The sequence below is a fragment of the Budorcas taxicolor genome, chromosome 1 (assembly GCF_023091745.1).
Source record: "Budorcas taxicolor isolate Tak-1 chromosome 1, Takin1.1, whole genome shotgun sequence".
In the NCBI taxonomy this organism is placed as follows: Eukaryota; Metazoa; Chordata; class Mammalia; order Artiodactyla; family Bovidae; genus Budorcas; species Budorcas taxicolor.
Window position 1 is genome coordinate 76,939,676 of NC_068910.1, and position 16,646 is coordinate 76,956,321.

Sequence of the window (16,646 nt, forward strand, 5' to 3'; positions counted from 1 at the left end):
CAATTTGTCCTGTCCGCCTCTTTGTCCCACCCCATGTCCACATGGTTGTTTTCTACATCTGCAGGAGATGCAAGATATATGCGTTTTATCCCTGCTTGAGGAAGAGAACGTCAAGTAGGAAACGACAACCTCCTCTAATATTCTTACCTGGAAAATTCTATGGACAAAGGAGACTAACAGGCTACTGTCCATGACGGGGTCACAAAGATTTGACCACAACTGAGTGAGCACTCGGAGCACATACACACAGTATCCCATTGTATATATGTATCACATTTTCATTATCCATTCCTCTGTTTTGGGACTTTTAGGTTGTTTCCATGTTCTGGCTATTGTAAATAATTCTTCAGTGAACATTGGGTCTCATGTGTCCTTTTGAATCATGGTTTTCTTAACATATATGCCCAGTAGTAGGATTGCAGGATCATATAGTAGTTCTATGTTAATTTTTTTAAGGAACAACCATACCCTCCTCCGCAGTGTCTGTACACAATTTATATTCCCACCAATCATGCAAGAGCATTTCCTTTTCTGTATATCCTCTTCAGCATCTATCCTTTTTAGATTTTTTTTTATGGTGGTCATTCTCACAAGTGTGAGGTGATGCATCATCTTACTTTTGATTTGAATTTCTGTAATAATTACTGGTGTTCGGCAAAGAAAATATTAAAGTGCATTCAGAAGATAAAAGCAACACCTGAGTTGAGGTTCAGAAACCAGAATACTATTAAATCAGTAATGTATTTAATTTTGATTTTGTTTTCAAGGAAAGTGTTGGCTCCACAATAATCCATAACAATATCTTTCTTTTGTTTAAGGATGCATTATGTTTTCCACTGCTGCATAACAGATTACCTCAAATTTAGTAGCTTAAAATAATACCTATTTACTACCTCCCAGTACCATAGGTCAGAAGTCTTGGTATAATATGAATCAACTGAATCCAATACTTAGAACCTTACATGGCCAATATAAGTGTTAACAAGGCTGCATTCATTCTTAGAGGTTCTAAGAGTAAGTTTATTTTCAAGGCCATTTATGTTGATGATCACGTTCAGTTCTTCACTGTTAAAGGACCGAGGCACCTACAGTATTTCCTTGTTTGCTACCATCCCTGGGCCAGTCTTTACTCCTAGACTACTCGTTTTTTTTTTTTTTTTCCCTAGTCTTAATCAGTTTACACTGCTGCAACAAAAATATCATAGATTGAGTGGCTTAAACAACAGACAATTTTTTAAAATTAATTTATTTGGGATATAGTTGATTCACAATGTTTTTAGGTCCAGCTGGACAGCAAAGTGAATTGGTTACACATAAACATATATCCAGGCTGTAGTGCCTCCTTGAAAAAGCAAGAGAGTTCCAGAAAAACACCTACGTCTGCTTTATTGACTATGCCAAAACCTTTGATTATGGGGATCACAACAAACTGTGGAAAATTCTTCAAGATATGGGACTACCTGACCTGTCTCCTGAGCAATCTGTATGCAGGTCAAGAAGCAACAGTTAGAACTGGATATGGAACAATAGACTGGCTCTAAATTGGGAACAGAGTACATCAAGGCTGTATATTGTCACTCTGTTTATTTAACCTATATGCATCATGTGAAATGCTGGACTGGATGAAGCACAAGCTGGAATCAAGATTGCTAGAAGAAATATCAATAACCTCAGATAAGCAAGTGACACCACATTTATGGCAGAAAGCAAAGAAGAACTAAAGAGCCTCTTGATGAAAGTCAAAGAGGAGAGTGAAAAAGTTGGCTTAAAACTCAATATTCAGAAAACTAAGATTATGGCATCCAGTCCCATCACCTCATGGCAAATAGATGAGGAAACAATAGAAACAGTGACAGACTTTATTTTGGGGGGCTCCAAAATCATTGCAGATGATGAGTGCATCCATGAAATGAAAAGATTCTTGCTCCTTGGTAGAAAAGTTATGACTAACCTAGGCAGCATCTTAAAAAGCAGAGACATTACTTTGCCAACAAAGGTCCATCTAGTCAAGGCTATGGTTTTTCCAGTAGAGTCAAGTACGGATGTGAGAGTTGGACTATAAAGAAAGCTAAGTGCTTAAGATTTGATGTTTTTGAAGTGTTTTGTTGGAGAAGACTCTTGAGAGTCCCTTGGACTGCAAGGAGATCCAACCAGTCCATCCTAAAGGAAATCAGCCCTGAATATTCATTGGAAGGACTGATGCTGAAGCTGAAACTCCAATACTTTGGCCACCTCATGAGAAGAGTTGACTCACTGGAAAAGACTCTAACGCTGGGAGGGATTGGGGGCAGGAGGAGAAAGGGACGACAGAGGATGAGATGGCTGGATCGCATCACCGACTTGATGGACATGAGTTTGAGTGAACTCTGCGAGTTGGTGATGGACAGGGAGACCTGGCGTGCTGTGATTCATGAGGTCGCAAAGAGTCGGACACGACTGAGTGACTGAACTGAACTGAACTAAATGTAAGTATTTGTCTCAATAGCAGTGTTTAAATAATTTTTATTCTAGATTTTGCCTAATGAAAAGATTTTTGAAAACCACTGTTCCTAGAATTATCACTTCTCAAACTATCTATAGTGAATTATCATTTTTTTTCTGAATCTATCCCAAATCTAAGTTTCAGTATATTACAATAAAAAAAAAGTTGCTAATAAAAAGTTAAACAAGAGAGGAAGAATGCAAAATGGAAATTCAAATTTTAATTATTAGTTTTATTACACATAAATTAATCTCCAAAATTGCTGTAAAATATTATAAAAGCTTAACTTCAATGTTTATAGCTATTTTGTCTCTTACTAGAAATATTCATTTTTTAAATTATCACTCTTCCACACAGTATACATTGAACTGGTCAAATATATTGGTAATTTTGGGATTAGAAAAAATGAGCTTATATGTAATAAACTCCAATCTATCACTTTCATGAGCTTAAAATTCTTGACTCATTCCAAACTATCAAAGCACACAAAGAAAGTAATATTTACCATTCTGAATTATAAACATTTTGAAATGTTTATAGCAGTGTTTCCCTACTTGGGTGAATTATAAAAAGGGCAATCTTTAGGACAAAAAATAAAATCAGCCATTCAAGCACAGTTCTTTATTTTGAATCATGCCCCCGAAGCCTGTGCAGAAAGAATTGAACCACATCATGAGTCCTGGAGTGCCAGCACAGCATTGTTGACAATAAACTTGAAGGAGAATGAGGTCATTTTTCAGCCAGCTTCCAGAAATTGCCTCTTTAAAATTCTTAGTTCCCTAAGTGCAATAAATATCCATGTTTCCCATCTCTATACTTGAAAAAAAAATGTTCTACAGTGCACAGGAGATGATTTCTGTGTCGAAGGAGGGTAAAAAGTACACAAACTTGCAAGGAAGAAAACCTAACCATTAAAATGGCTTCAATGACAGGTGATTTTTTTTTTTATGGGATTCATTCACTTATTGAAGACAATGATGCCCACATGGTCTTTAAATAACCTAAAGGCTTTTCTGGAAAGAAAGAAGATGGAAAGCTGATATTACAGGAAAACTTTGAATGTGTTTTGTATAGAGGATAACAGCGTTGCAGGAGTGATGAGAAATTTACTTCTGCAGAGATAATATCTATTTCTTTCTTTCTTTGTGTAGTTAGCAATCATAATACATGAGAAATTACACACAATGTAGATGCTTTATGATGTCAGTAGACTATACTAACTTATAATGGACTTTTTTCTCTATTAATTTTTTTAAAATCAAGGTTAAGATATTATAAAACTTGATTGAGTCCAGATCATAAACATATTGAAACTCTAGATTCAGGTCAGTTTCTTAAAGCATTAAACTATTATTTCACAGCATTAAATTAACATTATGAAGCACAGAAATCATTTTATATAGCTATTATATTCAAGGCATTGTGCTACCTTTTAAGAAATAATATATATCTGAAGCTTTTAAGGAGCTCATATATTAGTGGAGAGGTATGAGGAATTTGAGTAGGACTTGTATATGTTTATACAAGCATAATTTATGTTATATATAATTATATAATATTTTAATACTAAAATACAACATATAAATATTGTGAAGCCACAAGTAAGGGAATAATTATTAAGCTTAGATAGGATCTTTGGGTGAAATGATTAAGTGAAATATAAGCAATTTCTGAATACAATAGATATGCAATATTCATGTAGTTAAATAAAATTGTTTTTGGAATTTTAACAAAGAAATTTTTAAATCAATTTCACATCTCAATTTGAAATCAAATGTAGGTAATTTCAAAAAAGAATGTTTTATCTACATGGAATTTTAAAAAAACAATTGATCAATAAATCAAATTAAACCAAAAAGAAAGGAAAACAGGAAAAAGGAAGTTTATAATCTTGTGTCCTTATCACACTTGTTCCAAACAATCAGAGTAAAAAATATATGAACCAAAATTAGTTTCTCAGGAAATTTTATTAAGTTTTCACTAGAACTGACTTATTTTTTTAGTTTAGGAAAAGGAGCACCAAACTGAAAGCTAAGAACATAGAATCATGGATACATTAAATTTCAAAAATAAATGTTAATGAAAATAAATAAATTTTAGAGATAAGCAATATAAGTGGATAATTTTTTAATATTCATTAATTATTTAATGTTTAAGTGTTTACTGAATGAATAATAAAATATCAGCAGAAAGAGGTTCATGTTTTCCCACACCAGTTTATTTTACCTGAAGAACATTGAGAGGTTACAGCACTACACCCACATAGATAAGACATTTTATTAAATTCAATGTCATCATGAAATAGAACATAAAGAAATTTTTTGTTTTTACTTGAGAGCACCAAACAATTATGAGCATTTGTGTGTGTATGCTTGCGTATACATATAAAAAAGTATGTATATATGCATTTACATATGTATTAACGTAAGTATCTATCTATTCCTACATTTTAAAGGAGTGGTAATAGAATGTAGAGGTCAAGAAATATGATTTTAAAGGCTTTGGAACTGACTTTAATTAACATGTCAGCATTGCTTGTGGCACTGTTTTGCATTCATCAGTAAAGATAGGAACTCAACTTGTGACATGCTGTTAAAGTACCAGGTATATGTAAATTAGGCTGAAAAAAAGGTTTCATTTTGAGTAATAATTGCCATAGAATTCTGTGATTTTTACTAATTCTTATTACTTCATGAATATAATATTTTTGTGACTTTCCTAGAGACTAAACACATGTGCAAACCCCATTAGGGATCCAGCTCCAAAACTAAGTTTGGAGTGAATTTGACAGACCAACTCATCACATTCCACTCCCTGCTCAAACATACTATGCTTTAGCTCAGGAAATCTATTTTATTATGTGCTCATTGAAGGAAATAAATTAATTTTTACTTAAAAACAAAACAAAATTAGGAGATATATAAATGGGACAGGACATAACTACCTATTGAACAGAAGCTATTCTCAGGGAAGGTTTTGTTTTCTTCACTGTATCCTATGTAGCTTGAATGCTTTCTGAAGTATGATAATTACTGAGATTTCTTCTTTCCTCGTAGTTAATGCCTCAGGATTGTTGAACTATTTCCACAGAGGACACATAGTCCAGAAGTTTTGCTGTGTACAAATATTTAGGCCCTTCATTTCTTTATCTATAATTCTGAAACCCAGAAAATACTAAACCTGAAACATTTCTCACAACTTACTGGCTCCCCCAGTGGCTCAGTGGTAAGGAATCTTTCAGGAATACAGAAAATGCAGGATATGTGGGTTTGCTTCCTAGGTGGGAAAGATCCCTTGGAGGAGGAAATGCAACCTACCCCAGTATTCTTGCCTGGGAAATCCCAAGAATAGAGGAAACTGGTGGGTTAAGTTCATGGGTTTGCAAAGTGTAGGACCCAACTGAGCAACTGAACACACATGTGTGCATGCGCGTGTACACACACACACACACACTTTAGGGAGGAAATCTGGATCTGATCTAAGTTGAGACTTTAAATATTGTCTGTATTAATCGTACTTAATGAGTGGGGACATTTATTTGTTCTTTAAGAATTAATGTGTTTGAACATGAGGTTGTGCTTCAGAAACTATAGGGGAACGTTGTACAATATACAACAATGTTACCTTTTAAAAACTCTAAAATTCCTAATGTAAAAATAAATTTTGGAATTCAGCTCTGTCCTGTTACAAAATGAGCTTGGAAATAGCCATTCCTGCCCTTATAAAATGACAGATTATACAAATTAAAAATCTTGGATCCATCAGAGAACTGAAGTCACAAGGCAAGCAACCATTTCAAATTTTGAAGAGAAGCACATCCAGTAGGTCACAGCCAACATGTGAATAACACCTGGAGCAGAAGGCACTAGAACTATAGACTGGGAGGAACACCTGAATGGAAATTTAGGCAATATTGTTGGAGGCCAAGTGGTTTCCCTGGTGGCTCAGAAAGTAAACAATCCACCTGAAATGCTGGAGACCAGAATTCTGGGTCAGTCAGAATCCCCGGAGAAGGGACTGGCTACCCCCTCTAATATTCTTCCCTGCAGAATTTCATGGACAGCAGGAGCTTGGCAGGCTACAGTCCATGGGGTTGCAAAGAGCCGGACATGACTGAGGGGCTAACTCTGTCACTTTCTTTATTTCAAATGAAGAATACTTTCAAAGTGAAACTTTCTGACTGGAGTTTCAGTGAGGTTCTCAGATTTTTCTAGTTTACTATGGCAAACCTGCAAGTTCTCATGGTGAAGATCTGAGAAAAATCCTGTTATTGCTTTGGCAAGAAGCAAGGAAGAAAGTGAAAGTCTGACTCTTTGAGACCCCATGGACTATATAGATCATGGAATTTTCCAGGCCAGAATACTGGAGTAGGTAGCCGTTCCCCACTCCAGGGGATCTTCCCAACCCAGGAATTGAACTCAGGTCTCCATAACAACAGTTTACCTCCCAAAGGAAGATTTGCCTGATCTTTATCCAGCCTCAGGAAATGGCATCCATCCACCACTGATCTCCATCCTTACATCTGACTTGAATTTGGATCCCTGAGTGTGTATTCTTTAGCTGTATATATTATGTTTCTGCCTTGATTTAGATTTACATATAAATACTATCCTCCTATACATAGTCTTATGCAATATCTACCATTGCACATTATAGATTTATAAATATTTTAATATAGCTGTAGTTAATCTGTGTAATTATGTTGTATGAATTATAATTATCTGTTCTTCCCTTGATAGATAATAGGATATCTCCCTAGCCAGGAAAAAAGTTAATTAAATCAACAATTAGAACTCATTATATATTTTACAAAATGCTCTAAAATATGACTGTTTAATTTTTTGTTTTAATCTAGCAAGACCAAGTTATAGATGTTGAATGATTAAAAAAAATAAATAAATAAAAAAGGATTTTATGGTCCTGACTTGATCTTCTGCACAGAAAGGAATTTGGCCTAACCTTGGTTGGACCCACTAGGTTTGCTGTGGGGTCAGACATAGTCTAGAATGGCCACGCTCCAGGCTCCAACAAGCCCTTCCCACTTCCCCCAGCTTATGTAATTGAGATGACTTTCTACTCTAACAGAAATATTAGGCAGAAGTATTTCCTAGAACCTGGCTGGCCTCCCTGCCCCCATCCTAACTTAGCATTCCAGGTTGTCAGGAAACCAGTTCACCTTAGATACCGAGCACGCTACAGGTTTGAGTGGTCAATTGAGGCCCACAGGACACTAGTCCTCACAGTTAGAGCTTCAGAGCCCTACAGAGCCATGGAGGGTGGCAGATGGCCACCTGATCCATTTTCCAATTGGTCGTGGAGTGCCAGAGTGGTGCTCTGCTGGTGATTGCAGGATGCTTGAGACATGTGCCAGCTCTCCCTGAAACTCCCTGGGAGATCCTAGTATGTGCTGTGATGCTAGTTTTGATAGTAAAGGGACTTCACATTGTAAGTGTAAAGTTGCTAGACACAAAGAATTCTGCCCACCATGAAGTCTGTAGAGAATATAGTGACAATACTGAACCAATGACAAGAGCTAAAGAAGCCCTTTGGCCACCTGGGTTGGAGCTCCAGTCCTCCCATGTCATAAACCTTGTGCTTGTCTGCACTGACTATAAAACACAAAATACAGAAACTTGTAAAAGTCATCATTTCTGAGCACTGTGGACTTTCTGCAAGAGGCACAGAAGAGCCCACTTAGTCAAATTTCCCAAGTGACTCATGGAAAACGCATCTTCACTGCATCAGAGAAAAATTGAGGACAAATTCAGAAGAAAATAATGAATACTATGAACAAAAATATTCATTTTCCAGAAAGTCTGGAAATTCCCAACCAAGACATTACAAGATGGAAGCAGAGAGTCCAGAAAATGGAGAATGAGAGAAAGACTGGAACTGTCAAACACAGAAACGGAACAAATCCTGAATGATAGTCAATCAGCTAACATCAATGGCTGAACACATGCTGAAGACCATCCTTTTGCTTGACCTCCTTAGAGATCATGTGGATGATGGGAACTTGAAAGCCCAGCAGTAGAGGGAAGCTGGAAATGGCTATCAATGGATCCATTCTTAGGTCAGAAGCTGATACGAACGTGTCATTGATGATGCTGACTTCAATGTGTTCCTTCAGAGTGCTGAAAAGAAGCAGTAAGAAAAAGCCCAACAACTGTGGGAAGAACAAATGAATGGAGACCTTCCAGGACAAATATCCAGTCTCCACACAGAAGCATCTCTTCACTGTGAGAATTCCCAGCTAGAAAGAAATTCGGCATCTGAGGCTGAAGCTGAGAATTCTGCCTGAAGTGCATGAAGATCACTGAACACAACTTCACAAAAATTGTTTTAAGAGAGGATCTAATGCTTAGGAGAAAACAAACAAACAAATGAACTTCCCAGCATGTGTAGAAACATGAAAGCCAAAGTTTTATCAGAATTGCAATCTCTACAAGAAGATGGTGAAGACCTGGGTGAAAAGTTGAAAGAAGTACTTCCTACCATGGAAAGGAGATCTGTGTCAGTGAGAAAGACCTTAAGTCTGCTGGGTGGCAGCTGTGTTGACTGAAGGAAGATTCAAAGAGCTAAGGAAAGCAAATGAGAACAATGGGCAGATGCTAGCCAAGTTGAGTCCAAGTTTCAGTCTTTTCCAAGAGACCATTTTGTGCCTTCTGCTCCACTTGCAACCCATAGAGGCCCCAAAGTATTAGGAGATCCCCTGTGCTATGAGCCCACCTTGGGAGCAGGAGGGTCAGAAACTGAGGTCTCAGGGACCTGATGTCACCTGCAGGTTTGACTCAGCTGCCACAGAAGCTAGGTTGTGAACACCCAGAACCATAGCACACAATTGTCAGAGTTTTCTTTTTAATGTAATTTGAATGTTTTGTGTTTTTATTTTGGCTACTGTTACTCATTTGATTGCTATTATTGAATTAGATAAAGCAAGATAATTTGTAAGAGTTTTTTCAAATGAAATTGTATCAAATATAGTTTCTTTGAATAATTCATGTAAGTCCTTAGATCATCTTGAATAAGATACTGTAAGTTGTATTTTGATTAAATTAAAATTACTATTACTTAAGCCAAATGATGTATGACATAAATAGAGATGCTTAAAATAATAAAGCCATTTCTATATGCTATGGGCTATAATTAAAAATCTGGACAAGTAACCTAATGTTTGTCATAATTAGATTGGCTTTAAGAATCAATGTAATATTTAAAAAAATACAAATCTCAGACATTAGAAATTATATCTATTTAGTTCTAAATTCACTGATTAATTTGGAGGAGTTTACATTTTATACTCATCTGTTTTCTTATTTTTTCATATTTTAACCTTTGATATTTGCTTAATATAGTATTTGTTGTCTAAACAACTTAAAATTTTACTTGGTGAAAATAAGTGTTCATACTTCATGCAATCACACTACAGACACACACCACAGTTCAGAGAAATGGTATTTTAATTATTATTTCAGTACCTAAAGAAAATGCAAAAATAAGAGAGATTCAAATATGAAAATAACTTTTAAATATATAATAATTAAAAATATTCATATCATTACACAGAAGAGGTGAGTTGCCTGATATATCAAATAATATTCCAAATAGAAACACTTCATCTAATGATGCAGAAGAAGAGACTGAGATGAAGGCAGTTTCTGAGCTGTGACAGGGATGATAGAAGGACCAAGTATGGTGGGGTCCCAGCTGCTAGCAACAGAGAGGTTGTTCTCATTCCTGGTCCTGTGGAGGCAGAACTGTGAGCCCAGTGAGGAGCTGTCAAGGGAACAGAGAAAACTGGCCCCATTGTCTTCCTGTCTTTCCATTACTGCTGGAGCAATTGCAGACACCGAGAAAAAAATGGATAGTGCAGCCAGGGAAGTTGGCTTTAGACACACAGCAGGTCAGAACAGAGCCTGAGGGCTTGAGAGAATTTGGAGAATAACCAGCACACTTGACTCCATCTGAGCCAAAGAAAGAGTGTGTGTGTGTGTGTGTGTGTGTGTGTGTGTGTGTGTGTGTGTGTTTGTACACATGCACTATTGACTGCATGCCCGTCCATTTGTTTAGTGAATAACTTTCTTTAGGAGGGGCAGGAGAATGACGTCTTAGACACTTTGTTTCTAAGCCCGTATGTTATCAGGATCATAGGCATTGTTGATTACCTGAGGCATTATGTCATCATCAAAGTTTTGGCAAAAGCAGGCCTGATTCAGATATCTTGGGAAATGTGGTTCAATAAATACTGCCTGTCTCAATTCTGGAAAATCTCCACTTTCATGTCAAGTCAGGGTATGGTGCCTTCTTTAGGATTATCATGTGAATCTGAGAGTCTATTTCATGTTTGGTGGCACAGGGATTGATTAGCAGTACCTGATAGGAGATTCTCCCGTGTGATTGAAGAGGTTCTTCTAGAGGCGTTTTTTTCTTTTTTCCAATGACAAAATCTGCTGATTGCAAGTGAGATATTTAAAGTCTTCTTCTCCAAACAGCACAGTATGAAAATATTGCTCTATCAAAGCACTGTTATTTTTAATAGAAGGTGTTAGGCCTTGCAATAGTGGAACATCTCCTTTTACCAGGTATAGGTCAAAAGAAGCAAGAAATAAGTGCATTAGGCAATCTGTGACTATTTCAATGGATGGAATGTATGACTTCCAAAAGGAGTGGTTATGAGAGGACAAACCAATGGCAATTGTTTTGTCCAAGGAATTTGGAGAGTTTCTACAAATTTTTCCAGTTTAATCTTAATAATGTCTTTAATGTTTTCCCCTAAATCAGAGAATTTAAGGGTAGTAAGCACAGTAAAAGTAGTGTAAAATCCATCTAACAAGCACAAAGTTGTCTAAGATTTGGTCAGAAAGTGGATTTCTCAATAACTATAAAGAGGCATTCCCCAGGTAGGATTAAATTTCCCAAAGGACTTTAGCCAAATGGGAAGCAGTACCTTATCTGCAAAGGAAGGCTTCCATTCAGTGTGAAAACATACAGACCATGAGTAAAATATATGTATATCCATTAGAATGAGGAAGCTGTATGAAATCCATTTACCAGAACTTGAATAGTGTATTAGGCTGTTTAAAATGCCCAGGGGCAGCATGAACAGTCTTCCCTGCTTAGACAATGGGACAAGCGAGGTAGGCACTTGTGTGACCATGTTAATATTTCCTCACCAATACTGATTCATGAAGACTATCATTTGGTCAATATACCTATGGTCTAATGAATATACAGTGATGATAAGTGGAGATTTTAGCATGGGTTGTTATTTAATCCTAACCAGAGTCATCTCTTTTTATCAAACCAACAATTTTTGAATTTCCATTACTGTTGTTCCTTTTCTGAGGCCTGTAGTTGGGCTTCTCTAGCCAATTTTTCTAAATTACCATTTGGGGAAATATCCCTTTGGACAGAGGTTTGGCTGCTCTTGCTCCCTTTAAGGGTGACATTTCTTGCAGAAATATCAACAAAATGATTCCCTTGAACCTCCAGAGATTCAAGTTTACAATGCCCCAAACTTTTGCCAGCTACAATGGCAAATAAATATATTTTATCCAATAATTGTTAAATATGGGGCCATTTTAAATTTTATTTCCTCTGGAAGTAAGGAAGCGATGTTGCTTTTCACAGCATTGCAAAATACTGAGATACTCCAAAAGCATATCTACTATCAGTATAAACATTGACCCTTTTGTTTTTGACTAAAGTACAAGCCCATATAAAAGCATGTGCATGAGTGCTAAGTCACTTCAGTCACGTCCAACTCTTTGCGACCTTATTACCTGTAGCCAGCCAGGCTCCTCAGTCTGTGAGATTCTCTTGGCAAGAATATAAGAGCATATAACTCAGTTTTTTGGGGCTAAAATAGCCATAGGTAAGCATGTTCGGTCAACAATATTAAAAGGAGTTGCAACAACATTCCGAGCACAGTATTTGCTGTTGTCACTCTTTTCTCTCTTTTTTTTTTTTTTTTTTGGTTGACGAATCTTAGTTCCCCAACCAGGAACTGAACCCTCAACATGGAGTTCTAACCACTGGACCACCAGGGAAGTCCCACTGTCACCTTTTAAAAAGAACCATCAATGAACCATGAGAAGTCAGTTATACAGAGGAATTTCCTGTAGATCATTACAAGGATTCAGGAAATGGCCTTCAGAATTCAGCAGCCAGTGACACAATGGATGAAAGAAGCCAGGTTGCCTGAGCTCAGTCATGTCCAACTCTTTGTGACCCCATGGACTGTTACCTGCCAGGATCCTGTGTCCATGGGATTATCCAGGCAAAAATACTGGAGTGGGATGCCATTTCCTCCTCTATGGGATCTTCCAGACCCAGGGATTGAGCCCACTTCTCTTGTCTCCTGCATTGGCAGGTGAATTCTCTACCACTGAGCCACCTGGAAAGTGGGCAGATTCTTAACCATTCTTTGGTGTTTCTTTAGCCATCCATAGTTATAGTTAAGTTTCAATGAAATCGTGTTGTCTAACTTTCTTGTTAGGATATTAGGTGATTTTTTAAATATCCTAATTCTCTCTGGAAAAGTTTGACCTGAAGTGAGCCATTGATTTTGTGACCATATATTTTTTATAACTTAAACAGTTATCATTAATGTGCAGGCAGAAACCAAGTATCCTTCCAATTGTCTAGGACACAGTGTCATGATGTTCATCTTTGCTCTTTATCAGAGCCAGGAGATGTAGTGGTGAGAGCAGGGTTGGATGTACCTTCATCCCATGCATCTAACTGTATGGTTTCACTCTTGCCTTGACCATCTCATGAAATAAACAATCTACTCTGACTTCTGGCAGGAGATTGACAGGAGGAAGTGTGGTGAACTGGGGCCCAGTAGGATAGACAATCACTAGATTAACAGTGATCCAGGGAAGCCAGACTTGTGGTTTACACTGGAATCTGGTAGCTGAGAATGAGAAAAAAAACAGAGGGAGTTTAAAGAAATTATGGAAGATGTAGAGGTGAAGAATGAAGGACAGGTCAGGAGGGGTCTGCAGGCCCCTAGACTCAGCAAGCTATTATACAGATAAAGTGAAAGTGAAAGTGAAAGTGAAGTCGCTCAGTCGTGTCTGACTCTTTGCGACCCCATGGACAGTAGCCTACCAGGCTCCACCGTCCATGGGATTTACCAGGCAAGATTACTGGAGTGGGCTGCCATTTCCTTCTCCAGGGGATCTTCCCAACCCAGGGATCGAACCCAGGTCTCCTGCATTGCAGACAGATGCTTTACTGTCTGAGCCACCAGGGAAGACATTATACAGATAAGACGTTATGTACTGACACCGGGGACTCTGGAGAAAATTGAGTCACCCATGGCTCACTTCCCAAAGGACAGACATAAGTTTGTGACCTGTGGCCCTCCCCTGGAAATGGCCATGTCCTCAGCTAGTATTAGTCTGTGGTGGAAAAGAGCTTCTGAGAGGGGAATTGGGAACAGCATTGCTTGCATGTTATACATCAGCTTTGCCAGGTTATTCGTGCCCTCCTATTTATGCCTGAGCTGAAACTTGGCCAGAAAGGCCACTATCCACTTCATCTTTCCCACGCTCCTACCCTATAATCATCTAAAGATTCTCAGTCTTCATTTTTCTGGTGAAACATGGGCAACACCTGGAAGCAGCACAGGGGATCAGAACCACCCTTCCCACCCCGCCAAGACCTGATGAGTCAGTATCTACTTTGCAACAAGATCTCCAAGTGATTGATAAAATCTTTTTAAACTGTAAAAAGCACTTAGATAACTCCTACTCATCCTTCGCTATTTAGCTCTGAGACCATGTTCTCCACAGAACCCTAACCTCCCACCCCACATCCAATCTGTTGCAGGGACAGTTAGAGCCTGGCATGGTGCCATCAATGAGTGCACAGTCCACGTTCATGACCACTTCTCTTTCATGGGTCTTTCTCTTCCACTGGTTGGGCACTGCAGTGGAGTAAAATTAATATTCATTTTGGTATCTGCAAGAGTGGCATTATAGACTGAACTCTTTGTGCCTATCCTTTACCTGCTCACCTGAGCCTTGAGGAGTGGCAGACAGCGTGTGCAGTGCCAATGGACATGCCTGCTTCACGTGCTTCTGCTCGGAAATCAGGATTTCACTGGCTGTAATGTATCTATGTGTGCTAAGTCACTTCAGTCATGGCTGACTCTGTGACCCTATGAACCATAGCCCATCCGGCTCCTCTGTCCATGGGATTCTCCAGGCAAGGATATTGGAGTGGGTTGCAATTTCCTTCCCCATGCCCTGTTGACTTTTCTCCTGCAAATAATTTACTGTCGTTAGTGCCCTGTACCAACAAGGTTATTAAAACATTCTAAGAGTCATTATCCATTCCTCTTTAATAACCTCACGACTGACCAGACTTAGCCCTGTCTGTCCTCACCCTGGATCCATGTGATGACCACCTCAGTGCCAGGCCCCAAAGCTTCATGCAATCCCCTGGGAAGCACCTGATCAAAGGGCGCATCACTCTCCCACTCTGCATTCCACCCTCTCCACAACCAGACAAATCTGCATAGTGTATACATCATGCCATGTCCCCAGACATCAACCCTCTCCCCCCAGGATTAAAACCTGGTGTCCCTACACTGCAGTAGAGACAAGTCTCTCCCTGGCCTCTACCCAACTCCTCCCTTCCTTGTGAACTTAGCTCAGTTTCTACTGCCCCAGAAACTCAGCTCTCAAACAATTTATTTTATATATTAACATATAGTTGATTTGTGTTAGTTTCTTTTGTACAACAAAATGAATCACATATGTGTGTGTATATGTATATATATCCTAGCTATATATGTGTGTGTGTGTGTGTGTATGTATATGTTTGTATATATTATATTCCCTCCTTCATGGATCTCCCTCCCCTCATCCCACCCACTTAGAGTGAACCTAGAGTCTGTCAAACAGACTGAAGTAAGTCGGAAAGAGAAAAAAAAAATATTGTGTATTAATGCATATATGTGGAATCTAGAAAAATAGTGCAGATGAACCTATTTGCAGGGCAGGAAGAGCCTCAGGCAATTTAGACTTCCTATTCTCCCTACCTATATTTCCCTACCAGAGGTCATGCCCTCTAACCTCCCAGGAAAATCTTCTTATTGTTAGACATCAACATGAATATCACTTCCTGGGTTTCATGCAAATTACCCCTCACCCCTTTCGGATTTGTCTGAAAAGCAGATAACGTCATCCTTTCTTTGCTTTTTATTATCTGACATTGCCCCTTACTAAAATGTAACTTTTGAAGTCCACAGGACTCCTTAACTCTGGAGATTTTTTTCATCTATGCATCACAAACTTATAGAATAGCACTGTAGACATTATAAAAGCTCCATAGAACTTTGTTAAGTATATGGATATGAATGAAGACAATGAAACACACACACATACTTTTGATCAAAGAGAGTCAATTGTTCTGGCTACTCTCTGAATTCTTTTGAGCTTTCTGTCTGGTTTGCTCGAACTAGCCAAGCTCTCTGGGAGGCAGCTTATTCCTCCTGCAGGAAACAAAAGGACTTTGTGACAGAGAGTACGAGCAGGTAACCTGTTCCCCTTACAGCCCTCCACTGGGTTCTGATGACATCTCTACCCTCTCCTTTCTACAGACATAGAAATGGGAACAGTGTTTAACTTGCCAGCACCTGGTCCTTCTCAACCTGGGTCCTTCTCATCCCTGACACAGCTCTGAACCACACTCATCTTTGTCTCTTCATCTAGAACATTTGAATAAAGTGTTTCTAATTGGAATCTCTTCTGAATCATCAGAAGAAACTACCTCTTTTCTGGATAAATGACTCACAATCTATTTGTAAATACAAATTATACACACACAGTTTTTTTTTTCTTATTCATTTACTTTTTATTTAAATAAATTTTTTTTGCAACTCTATATTTTTCAAGTACTAGCAAACAATTAAGAAGGATTAGTGTTTGCCTTGTGGGGTTTGTGTGTATGTGTGTGTGTTTGCCTTTAAGAGAAAATATTTTCATTTTGACTGATAAGCTTTAGAATTTTAAGAAATAAACTGAATCTTAAATAAAATATCAAAGATTAAGAAAATAATACAAAACAAATAAATGATTCCAAAATTGCCAAATAATTCCAAAATTCCAATCTATGAATTTATTAAGCTAATCTTAGGATTTTTGGAACT